Source organism: Orcinus orca, chromosome 5 (genome assembly GCF_937001465.1).
Source record: "Orcinus orca chromosome 5, mOrcOrc1.1, whole genome shotgun sequence".
In the NCBI taxonomy this organism is placed as follows: Eukaryota; Metazoa; Chordata; class Mammalia; order Artiodactyla; family Delphinidae; genus Orcinus; species Orcinus orca.
In genome coordinates, this window is record NC_064563.1 from 62,944,426 (window position 1) to 62,957,266 (window position 12,841).

Here is a 12,841-nt window from a genome sequence, read left to right on the forward strand (position 1 = left end):
CTTTTGCATTCCTATACACTAATGATGAAAAATCTGAAAGAGAAATTAAGGAAACACTCCCATGTACCACTGCAACAAGAAGAATAAAATACCTAGGAATAAACCTACCTAAGGAGACAAAAGTCTTATATGCAGATAACTATAAGACACTGATGAAAGAAATTAAAGATGATACAAACAGATGCAGAGATATACCATGTTCTTGGATTGCAAGAATCAACATTGTGAAAATGACTATACTACCCAAAGCAATCTACAAATTCAATGCAATCCCTATCAAACTACCAATGGCATTTTTCACAGAACTAGAACAAAAAATTTCACAATTTGGTTAGAAACATAAAAGACCCGAATAGCCAAAGCAATCTTGAGAAAGAAAAATGGACCTGGAGGAATCAGGCTCCCGGACTTCAGAGACACTATGATACTGGCACAAAACCAGAAATATAGATCAATGGAACAGGATAGAAAGCCGAGAGGTAAACTCATGCACATATGGTCATCTTATCTTTGATAAAAGAGTCAAAAATATACAATGGAGAAAAGACAGCCTCTTCGGTAAGTGGTGCTGGGATACCTGGAGAGCTACATGTAAGAGAATGAAATTAGAACACTTCCTAACACCATACACAAAAATAAACTCAAAATGGATTAAAGACTTAAGTGTAAGGCCAGACACTATAAAATTCTTAGAGGAAAAGACAGGCAGACACTCTATGACATAAATCATAGCAAGATCCTTTTTGACCCACCTCCTAGAGAAATGGAAATAAAAACAAAAGTAAACAAATGGGACCTAAAGAAACTTAAAAGCTTTTGCACAGCAAAGGAAACCATAAACAAGATGAAAAGACAACCCTCAGAATGGGAGAAAATTTTTGCAAACGAAGCAACTGACAAAGGATTAATCTCCAAAATATACAAGCAGCTCATGCAGCTCCATATCAAAAAAACAAACAACCCAATCCAAAAATGGGCAGAAGACCTAAATAGACATTTCTCCAAAGAAGATATACAGCTTGCCAACAAACACATGAAAGGATGCTCAATATCACTAATCATTAGAGAAATGCAAATCAAAACTACAATGAGGTATCGCCTCACACCTGTCAGAATGGCCATCATCAAAAAATCTAGAAACAATAAATGCTGGAGAGGGTGTGGAGAAAATGGAACCCTCTTTCACTGTTGGTGGGAATGTAAATTGATACAGCCACTATAGAGAACTGTATAGAGGTTCCTTAAAAAACTGAAAATAGAACTACCATATGACCCAGCAATCCCACTACTGGGTATATACCCTGAGAAAACCATAATTCAAGAAGAGTCATGTACCACAATGTTCATTGCAGCTCTATTTACAATAGCCAGGACATGGAAGCAACCTAAGTGTCCATCAACAGGTGAATGGATAAAGAAGATGTGGCACATATACAATGGAATATTACTCAGCCATAAAAAGAAACGAAATTGAGTTATTTGTAGTGAGGTGGATGGACCTAGAGACTCATACAGTGTGAAGTAAGTCAGAAAGAGAAAAACAAATTCTATATGCTAACACATATATATGGAATCTAAAAAAAAAAAAAAATGGTTCTGAAGAACCTAGCGGCAGGACAGGAATCAAGACGCAGATGTAGAGAATGGACTTGAGGACACGTGGATGGAGAAGGGTAAGCTGGGATGAAGTGAAAGAGTGGCATGGACATATATACACTACCAAATATAAAACAGCTAGTGGGACGCAGCTGCATATCACAGGGAGATCAGCTTGGTACTTTGTGTCCACCTAGAGGGGTGGTATAGGGAGGGATGGAGAGAGATGCAAGAGCGAGGAGATATGGGAATACATGTATAAGTACAGCTGATTCACTTCGTTATAAAGAAGAAAATAACACACCATTATAAAGCAATTATACTCCAATAAAGATGTTAAAAAAAGATAATAATAATTGATAAAATAAATATTAGAGCAACAGGAAAAGAGAGATTTGGTCATAAAATGAGGTTAGCTAATATTTAATAAGGTGTGCCAGGCTCTTTATGAAAGTTATTAGATTTAATAAAGGTGTTAAAACTATGGAAAATATATATATATAGTAGCTGAAATCTAAAAAAAGAAAAATACTAGATGCATATTAAATATTTTTTAATAAACAAATGAATGGAGAAGTTAGTTTGATTTTAAAATGTTACATAACATACAAGGTCAATTACTGTCTACTCACAATAAAGGAGAAAGTTGTGCAAGTAGAAAAAGAAAACGATAAAAATAGATAATATTTACTGAGTTCTTACTATGAGATAATCACTGTGTTACAAATACTATCTTATTTAATTTTCCTAAAACCCTATGCGGTAAGCACTATTTTCACTGTCCTCATTTTGTAGATGAGGGAACAAAGGCTTAGAGTAAATTGCTAAATTTGAGAGCTAGTAAGTGGTAGACCAGACTTTTAAGCCAGGCCTATCAAATACCAGAGACCAAATTAATCTCCATACATTTGGTTTCCCCATGTTTAATCCATGTGACATATGCCCCCTTCCTTTGGGGTGAATGAACCAGCAAGTATTGTACTTCTGTGCTTCTGTACTGGATTGGATTAAGTATGCATAAGAACCAAAGTAATGCACTGTAAGAGAGACAACTTGACAAGAAAAACTGCCACAGACTTATTCTGGTATCTATTTGATGAGCAGATGGTGTACTTCTGAGAAATATCAGGATATATGAAAGAAAACATTTAGGCAACTGATGTTTATGTGGGTGCAATTTTCTGGCTACAGCAGATGCCTATTGCTTCCTGACATCTGCCCTATTCCACTCTGAGTACAAAAAAGTATAGCTGACAAAGTTGAATAGACTGTGGCTTTGTATATCAGTAAATTGTACTTACTGGTCCTATAAGGCATCATTTAACCAAGAATTCAGAAGTTGAAATTGATCTCTCAGGTACTATGGCACAGTAGAAAGAACATAGACTGTGAAAACAAACAAGCCTGAGCTCATAATTCTGCGCCTGTCATTTACATGCTGTATAACCTTGACCAATGTTTTTAACTTCACATAGCTTACGTTTCATTATCAGTAAAATAATACAGTATTGCATAACCTGCTAGTTGCTGCATGATTCAAACAGGAATAAAGTGTCTGACAAACAGTAGGCACTTAACAAATGCTAGCTATATATCCAAATTAAACCAAAGTCTGGCATAGTTAATACAAAGGTTAATTTAATGTAGCAACTTGGAGGGTGTTTTTGAATGAGATTAACTTTTAAATCAATTAATTTTGAGTAAACAGATTACTTATGTGGGTGGGTGAGCATCATCCAATCAGTTGAAGGCCTGGATAGAACAAAAAGATTGGCCTCCGCAAGCAAAAGGGAATTATCTAGCAGACTGCCTTCTGACTTCATCTGTACCACTGGCTCTCCTGGGTCTCCAGCCTGCCAGCCCTTCAGATTTTGGACTCACTAGCCTAAATAATCATATGAGCCACTTTCTCTCTGTCTCTCTGTCTCTCTCTGTCTCTCTGTCTCTCTCTGTCTCTCTCTGTCTCTTTCTCTCTCTATATATATATATATATCCAGCCAAGTTGACACAAAATTAACCATCACAAACACTTTGGGTCATTATTCTGGGGATCATATTTCTAAGACCTTTTAAGAAAACTTGTAAATTTGAAGACTGGTGATGCTGCTAATAGAGGGTCATGTAAACTGTTATAGTCTAGGCCAGGAAACTTTTTCTGTAAAGGGCCAGATAGTAATATTTTAGGCTTTCCAGGTCATAAGGTCTCTGTCACAACTATTCAGATAATACATAATGAAAAAGCATGGCTGAGTCCCAATTAATCTTTATTTATGGACACTGAAATTTGAACTTCACATAATTTTCACATATCACAAAAGATTTTTCATTTTCTTTTATTTTATTTTTCAACCATTTAAAATGTAAAATCTGAGACTTCCCTCATGGTCCAATGGTTAAGAATCCGCCTTCCAATGCAGGGGACACAGGTTCAATCCCTGGTGAGGGAACTAAGATCCCACATGCCATGGGGCAACTAAGCCCACATGCTCTAGAGTCCGCACATACCACAACTAGAGAGAAGCCTGTGTACCACAATAAAGAGCCTGCAAGCTGCAACTAAGACCCGATGCAGCCAAATAAATTAATTAATTAATATTTTTTAAAATAATTAAATAAAATGTAAAATCTACCCTTAGCTCCTGGGCCATACAGAAACAGGTTGCAATTTGCTAACCCTTGGTCTAGGCTGATAATTCTTAAACAGTTGTCTTTGGTACCTTGGGAGTTGCAAACTTCTTCCTGATGGTATGTGATTCAAAATTGTGAGTTCCTTCTTTGGTTGCTATAGGCTGAATAAATGACATGAAATGCTGCAGACTTACTGTTATGTATGTGTGAGCCTACTTACTAGTAGCCTACTAATAACTTATTAAACATTATTTATATTGTTATAAAAAACTAAAACTGATCCAATACTAGAATTTTCCCCACCTCTTAGTCTTTTTACCTTTTACAAGGATTATATGTTATATCACCCAAATTACCTCACAGACATTGTACAACATAACCATAACACACTGTACTTTTACTCTATATCACTTACCATAATTGTAATTAATTTAATTAAAGTATGTCACTCCCACTACACTATTAGCTCTGTAAGATCAGTGGTCATGTCTATTTTTTTCACCACTATGTACCCAGTCCATAGCATAACTGGAAAATTGTAGGTGTTCGGTATATATTTGTGGGCTGAATGAATGAAATGAATTGCTTCTGGTCGTTAACTGTTTCAATTCTTAGTTTTTAATTATAAAGAACTTTTCATTTAGCTTTAACATTATCAATCCAGTTTGTTAATGGTTGTTTACCCTACTGCTCCTAATGATGTTATGCTTATACTAACAGTATTTTGGGTCTATAATTTTGAACTGACAGGTCTTAAGACAAGAATGAAATGTGGTTCTAATATAAGTCATTCACACTTGTACTGTTAAACAGTTATATGAAATTCACTCCTGAGGGGATGGGGTGAAGGATAGAAGAGGGTAAGTTTAACAAGGACACTTTATTATTAGCTACAAGTTCTTATTCCAATGGAAAATGGTCAAAAGGTTTGAAAGCCTTTGTATTTGCAAGAAATGTACTTTGTGGATGATCTCTTTTAGTCTACACCCTTTGGTTCAGGGACATTTAACTTCTAGATATTCTTGCTTCTTCTCTACCTCAAGGCTAGACTTTCAGAATGTTTCTGCTAAGTCTCACCTCAGCTCCACTTGGGGTAATGCAACTTTTACTAGCTTGTTTCCAAGACAAGATGTGAGAAGGAAGGAGCTCTCCCAGCTCATGATAATGCTTCGAGGTCATTAGCCCTCTGTGTGCTTTGTTTTTACAAACATGCAGGTGCAAAATGGAACCCCAGGGATGATGGTGCCAACCTCCAGGTCTTAAAATACAGGCCTAATGTGAGACATAAGAAAGACTTCCTTGGAAAACAGGACCATTGATCTGTACTCAACAGCTTTAGATACAGTTTTGGTCTATTTAACCTCAATATTTCTAGCATTTAAGCAAGAAAGATCCAATTCCAACGACTCTTATTTTAAACTATTTCACTAAAGGCAGCATTAAGGCAATTTAGGTAAAAACAAAATGTAAACAAAACAAGGAAAAAGAATGTTAATTACTTTAGGGAAATGTGTAAACTTCCTCTTCATTGAATGCTCAATGGTTATTTGTTCTAATTGCTCTTTGGTGAGTATTTATTGGGCACACTGGCAAGCTGCTCATTAGAACTGCTGATTCAAAGATAAGAGGAAAACTGCAAAACTACCAAAAAGTTCACCAGATCCTGTAATCCTTTATGCCCTTAACTCCTTTGGCAACCTCTGCACAGTTGTCAAGGAATCTAAAGACTCAGTACTGCCAACCGCCAACCTGATACTCTGATATGTACTCAGAATTTAACCTGCAAGTTCTACACAGATTGACCCAATTTGCAAAGTTGAAAAAGGTGGCTAAATTGTTTCTGACACTATAACAAGTCCTTGAAAAGAGATAATCTTGTCAAGCTGTGACGTCTAGTTATGTCAAAAAGAAAACAAAGGGCTTCCCTGGTGGCGCAGTGGTTAAGAGTCCACCTGCCGATGCAGGGTACACGGGTTCGTGCCCCAGTCCGGGAAGATCCCACATGCCATGGAGTGGCTGGGCCCGTGAGCCATGGCCGCTGAGCCTGCGCATCCAGAGCCTGTGCTCCGCAATGGGAGAGGCCACAACAGTGAGAGGCCCGCGTACCGCAAAAAAAAAAAAAAAATACAGAAGAAAACAAAACAAAAACTTGGAAAGGAAGCTTTTTTTGTATGTGTGGAAGTGTTTGTAAAGGAGAGAGCTTTAGCTTCCAGAGAACTGCTTAGATTTAAAGTGTCTCTTTCTTTTTAATTTTTTTTGAGAAAAAACAGTCTAGTACTGGCAAAAAAAATGTTTTGCCTTCCATCTTTGGCCTAACTTACACAAGTTAACATCTCTCAGAGAGCCCCTTTCCACCTATCCAGATCCTACCTGTTCTTCCAATTCCAGCTGAAGTCCTTCCCCTTGCAAATTCTGCCTGAGTCAGTTTCCAAATGCATCAGCCCATATCGATTCCCTTTTTCTCTAAAGCATCATTGTCTCCACCACTTATTATATCTTTTGTTTCTTGGTTGCTTTACTTTTATTGAACTGTTCCTCTTCTCCATAATCAAAGAATTAACTCCAGGAAAGCTAGAAGAGTGCTTTATCTCCATTCAAACTAGGAGAGGGATGTTATGAGGAGCTACTGGTAGGGTGTTGTGACAGCACTAACACAGACTGGGGGGTTTGGAAAGACTACCCAGAGGAGATACCACAAAGCAACATTCTCTCATTCCTAGGGCTCTGCTTAACCCAATGATCCAGCCAAAGCTTTGGCTCTCTTTATCTTCCTTCTGACTATATTTACCTCTCTTTTTGAAAGCACATCCACTTTATACTCAATCCTTTTGGTTCTGCTTCAACTGTAAGTCTTTCTTCATTTCTTTCTCATAAGGGCAGAAAGGGCTGAGCTAGAAACAAATCTGCTTCCAATTTAATGGGTACTCTGATGTATTTTTATTTTTCTCTTATACCTCTGTATTATGTATGCTGTGGTGCTACTGCATATGGATTGGTTCCAGGTCACTGGTTGGCAAACCTGTACTCTAGTTCCAGAGTGGTATTTCACTTTCAGACTTCACTGTCTGTTGAGCAAGTATGTTATTTGTGTCAGGACAGAAGATAAATAAATAATATTGCAGCAGACATTCACCCAGGGATTATTGTGTTCTGCAAGGTAGTGGTAGTATTATATGCACTCTATGAGTAGGTGGCTAAGGATAAAGAAACTTTATATATCTAAAAAGCATAGAAATAAACTTACAGGGTTCTTTTTCTAAATTAGAAAAGGGGCTTTCTCCTTCAAACTTTCTCCTTCAAACCAATGTTCATAGCAGCATTATTTACAAGAGTCAAAAGGTGGATGCAACCCAAGTGTCCATCAACAGATGAATAAACAAAATGTGGCATACACACACAATGAAATACTATTCAGCCTTAAAAAGAAAAGAAATTCTGGCACATGCTACAACATAGACGAATCTTCAAGATATTATGCTAAGTGAAATAAGCCATTCACTAAAGGACAAATATTGTACAATTCCACTATATGAAGGACCTAGAGTAGTCAAATTCATAGAGACAGAAAGTAGAATGGTGGTTGCCAGGGGCTGGAAGGGAAGCAGGAATGGGGAGTTAGTGTTTAATGGGTATATAGTTTCAGTTGGGGAAGATGAAAAAGTTCTGGATGTGTAAGGTAGTAGTGACTGCAAAACAATGTGAATGTACCTAATGCCACAGAACTTTACATGTAAAAATGGTTAAAATGGTAAATTTTATGTTATGCATATTTTACCAAAATAAAAAGGGGGGACTTTCTCAATAATACTTCTCTCTTCCTCAAAAGTAACAAAAAGATGAAAGAGAAACTAAAGATGGATTCTGCCCATCTCTTCACTTGGCTAACCCCAGCCTAGCTGTTCCAATAATGAGTTATACAAATAAGACTTACCTGATTGTTTTCTTTTTAAGGTGTTAAAAAAAAAAGATATCTAGAGGAAATACACATTTTAATATCATTTTAAAACTTTTCTTTAAATCACTTAACCTTCACATACCAGGTAGATTTTTACTTATTCTGCCCCTAGATGTTTCCCATACCTTTTGATATCTGAAATTCCATGTATAGGGACATAAAAATTGTATTCTACAATAGAAAATAGGAATTAATATGCACAGACAACTTAGGAAAGGGAACACATTTTCTTCAATTAACTAAGCCAGAGTTGCTGACAGTATGATCTTATAGCGTCTTGCATTACAACAACTAGAGAACCTATTAACAATCTTATCCTAAGCATACTGAATCAGCATCTTTGGGCTGATGACTTGTAACCTGCATTTTAAATTAGCTCCTCTAAATTAAATTAATGTACACTGAAGTTTGAGAACCACTAAACTAACACAAAAGTAAATAATACCAGTTGTATCTCCTTAGACAAACAGGAAAAGATGACAGACAGGTGGGAATCTGATCAGAGGGCAGAAACATGAGACTGTATAAACTGAAATCAAAATTACAATGTCTTGGCCTGTACTCACTGATTCTTTAACTAAGATAGACAACATCGGGATGATGCCACAGATTTAAATACCAGAACAACAAAGACGCAAAAAGTTTCATGGGGAGGTACACTGAAAGGAACAATTTGTCTTTGTGAAGTGTTTTGTAGAACTTGAAGGAAAAGTATAGTGTGTCATGTGTGTAAAAATTAATAAAACAGAAACCTCAACTAAAATAGAGTCAGAAGGCCAGACAATAGCAGAGCACAACAGGAAGAAGAAAGACTTCCTCTTCTTGCCAGGCAAGAAGTCAGCCAATGAATGACTGTCACAACTCAGCCAATGAACAGCCACTATACTTTGAGCCCTCAATTCCTCCGATGTACTCATTGTTTACTACAGCCCTCCCAACTTCCGTTTCCCACTGTTTGAAAGCATTCTCTCCTTGCTGTGTGGAGATTTGCACCGTGGTTCCCCACGACTGTAGACCCTGAATTGCAATTCTTTGTTGATCCCAAATAAACCCGTTTTTGCTGAAGAAATATCTGGCAGTCTATTTGTTTTAGGTCAACATGTTTCAATGGTAGGAACAGGAACAGGGCACAGTCCCTTGGCATTTTCGTCTTTGACCAGCCAGTCCAAACTCAGATAGAACTTTGCATTATTATATAGTGTTTACATTTTATTTGAATTCTTATGTAACTTCTATCCAGGGCCACCCAAAGATCTTTATGCTTTGCTTCCTTGAAGTTTTCTGTCTCACATCTTTGAGAATTGTTGATTGTCTTCCTGGGGCCAAAATATACCATATATGTAGAAAGTGTCAAAGGAATTGAAAGAATGCATGAAATGGTTTTTATCTTTCTAAGAACAATATTTCTGTTAAACAAAAAAAAGAGAGGGGGAAGGAGGGCTTAAAATCCAAAGCAACAAAATATTAAATAGTTTAAAATACTATCAGTAATGCAAAAGCCTTAGTATTCAGTCTTTTTCACAGTCCCAATATGTATCCTATAAAGAGGATTTCAGAACATTGAGACTGCAATATGTTTCATAGTCAATGTGGTTTGAGTGATAAGGCTCATTTCTCTCCTCTTCAACTTTTCTAATGTCTATACTATGCCTTCATTCTGCCTTTTCTGCCTGTATGTCTACATTTAACTCTTTACCTCCAAATAAAGAATGCTGCCCCTGATTGTAACCATATAAGAACAGTTCCTTTCTTTAAATTGTAATTTCATTGATGAGATAAAATGATATCTGTTAGCATTTTTTTTTAAAGTACTGTGAATAAATCACTTCGGAGCAATTATCTAGGAAATGGTCATCATTACTCCCCACCCAATCCCTTGGTGTTTCATACCCATGCCACATTCCCAGGTACTCTGGGTTCAGAAAGAAGCAGCTGCCTGAGCATCATGTGAGGACATCCATCTGTGGCACCAGAAGGAATGGATACATGGGAATCCATTAGGAAGAAAGAGCTTTCAGTTCTTTCTGGCTGAATTGATAGGAGAGGCTAGAGAGAGGGGAAAGAGTCCAACTTAATCAGAGGTTTCAAGCTGGGCAATAAAGAGAATCATGACACCACCAGCAGAAATAGAAAAGACAAGAACTGGTTTTGAGAGCAAAATGATGCATTTTCTTTGAGGTAGAATTTTAAAACTGATGACTGGATGTTCAAATAGAAATGTCTAGCAGATAACTGCAGATACAATATTGCAGCTAAAGAGAGGGGGCAGGCCCAGAGAGGGTGATTTGATCATTTTCATTTATGCAGTGGTTATGGCATTATGATGAATGAAACACCTCAAGAGAAGGAGCGAAGAAAGACGAGCAGAGCATATGGATGGACATTTAAGATATGAAGAAGAAGAGAAGCCAGTGAAAGGGACAAGAGAACAGAGATCAAAGAAACTGGATAAGAACTATACTGACTCAGAGTTATAGAGGTCAAGGGAGAAAGAAAATCAAGAAAGCAGGGATCCCCATTGCGTGAAACACAAGAAAAAAGACCAATGAGAATGGGAACCAAGAAAAAAAATTAGGTTTAGAAATTCAGAGGCTATTAATGAGCCAGATTTTAGGGTAATGAGGAAGTGGGCAAGACGGGTGATGGCACTGACCAATAGAAAGATGATATGCATCACATATATAATTTAAAATTTTGTAGTAGCCACATTTTTAAAAAGGTAAAAAGAAATAAATGAAATTAGTTTTAATAATATATTTGTTTAACCCAATTTCAAAAATTAAATTGGAAAATTTCAATCTGTAGTTAATATAAAAATTATTGAGAATTTTACATTCTTTTTATCTTTTGCCATCTTCAAAATTTAGTGTGTATTTTACACGTTGCATCACATCTCAATTTGGTTGCTATATTTCAAGTGCTTAATAGCCACATATGAATAGTGGCTTCCTTATTGGACAACTCAGAGTCAGAGAATGTAAATATGCCCCATGTAACACAGTGAAGACAGGAATGGGTTATGGAAGCCAGTAACCAAAATTGCAAGTGGGGATAAGGTATCCTAAATGGATTATCTGAACCTCAGATGAGAAGTGGGATGACAGTGGCCGACAAAGGTCCTAGCAATGACATTTGGGAGCTAGAAGCCCACCTCCGTCATGTTCAATACACTAGGAGGAGAATGAGAAATGAGGATGAGTTCACTGTAAGGGGGTTAAGGGGAAGGTAGTCCTATCAGCAGAGAGTCATATCTGAGTTATATTGAAGGGAATATTTGATTATGAGGAACAGCAGTGTGGAAATAAAGATCAGCCAAATTAAGACAAGCAAAGGCTATTATTCAGAGCTTGCTATAGAAAAGGAGTTAGCCACTGCTACTTGCATTTTGGCTGAGACTCAAAGCGGGCAAAGGAGTGGGGAAAGCTTTGTAGTAGAAAAAGGGGAAGGCTTCAGGTATGCCTTGAATGGAGGCTGTTGGCATGGGGAGGTTGTAGGCTGGCTAACTAGAAGTGGGGCATCCTATGTGATTCGTTAGAGGTACATATTTGGCTTTTTCTGGTTGGTCCTAAATTGGAATTAGGGGCAAAAATTAGGGAAGCTATCAATTATTAATCAAGTTCTGGGCATTCTGGGCAGATTGTAACAGGGGTTAGTGTTTGGTTGTGGTTTTTTTGTTTTTTTGCTTTTTACTAGTTACAGCCCCTGACTTCATACCAGTCTGATTTATAGCAAACTGGCTTCCTGGGCTGCTTACTATAGATAATGAGTCAGTTTCCTGGGCAGGTTGCTGCAAATTGTGGGTCAGAGATCTATTCATATATATGGTCTGGCCATCATCCATTTGTATATTCAGTCTCTCAGTAGCCTTGCTTCTGTTACTCATTGTAAGACTGTACTTTTGAATTTAGTGTAGCTCAGGAAAGTCACATGTTAGAAGTCAAAAGACCTGAGTCATAATCTCCATTCTTTCACAATTAGTAGTGTGACCCCAAACTCATCATTAACCTTTCTGTACCTCAAATTTTCTCATCCAAAACTGAAGAGAAATCAAAAGTCTTCAGCTGCAGAAAATACAAAAGGAAGGCAGAAAGCAAAAAGGAAGGAAGACGCCAACCACAGAGCAGAGAAAACTAACAATGCTTCAATATAAATTAAATATAATTAAACAAGAAATTGTAGATATAAAAAATATTAAAACTGAGTCTAGAAATGAACAAGGAACAGAGAAATGTGAAGTCATAGTTAGCCAAACAATGGGAAAAATTGGGGGAAAAAAAGTATGTCAACAATTAAAACTAAATTACAAGATGTCTATGCACCAACACAGGCAATAGGTGAGAATCAAAGAATGGCATCTGAAACTCATAAACAAAACAGAAGCTTAAGTAAGAAAAAGTGGTACTAAGAGCATTATATAAAGAAAATTATTAGAATTAGTATAAAGGTAACCACTGGAATAAAAATACAAACCTTCCTACGTACCAAAAGCAATATAGAGAAAGAACAAAGAAAACATAATATAATGTGAATGTCAGAGACCAAAATTATCAATGACATTAACAAATTCAAACTCATATATTAAAAGAAAAAGTTACATTAGCTTACAGGGTAAAAACCAATGCTATACCATATATAAGAGAAATCCCTAAAAGTTATTCAGAA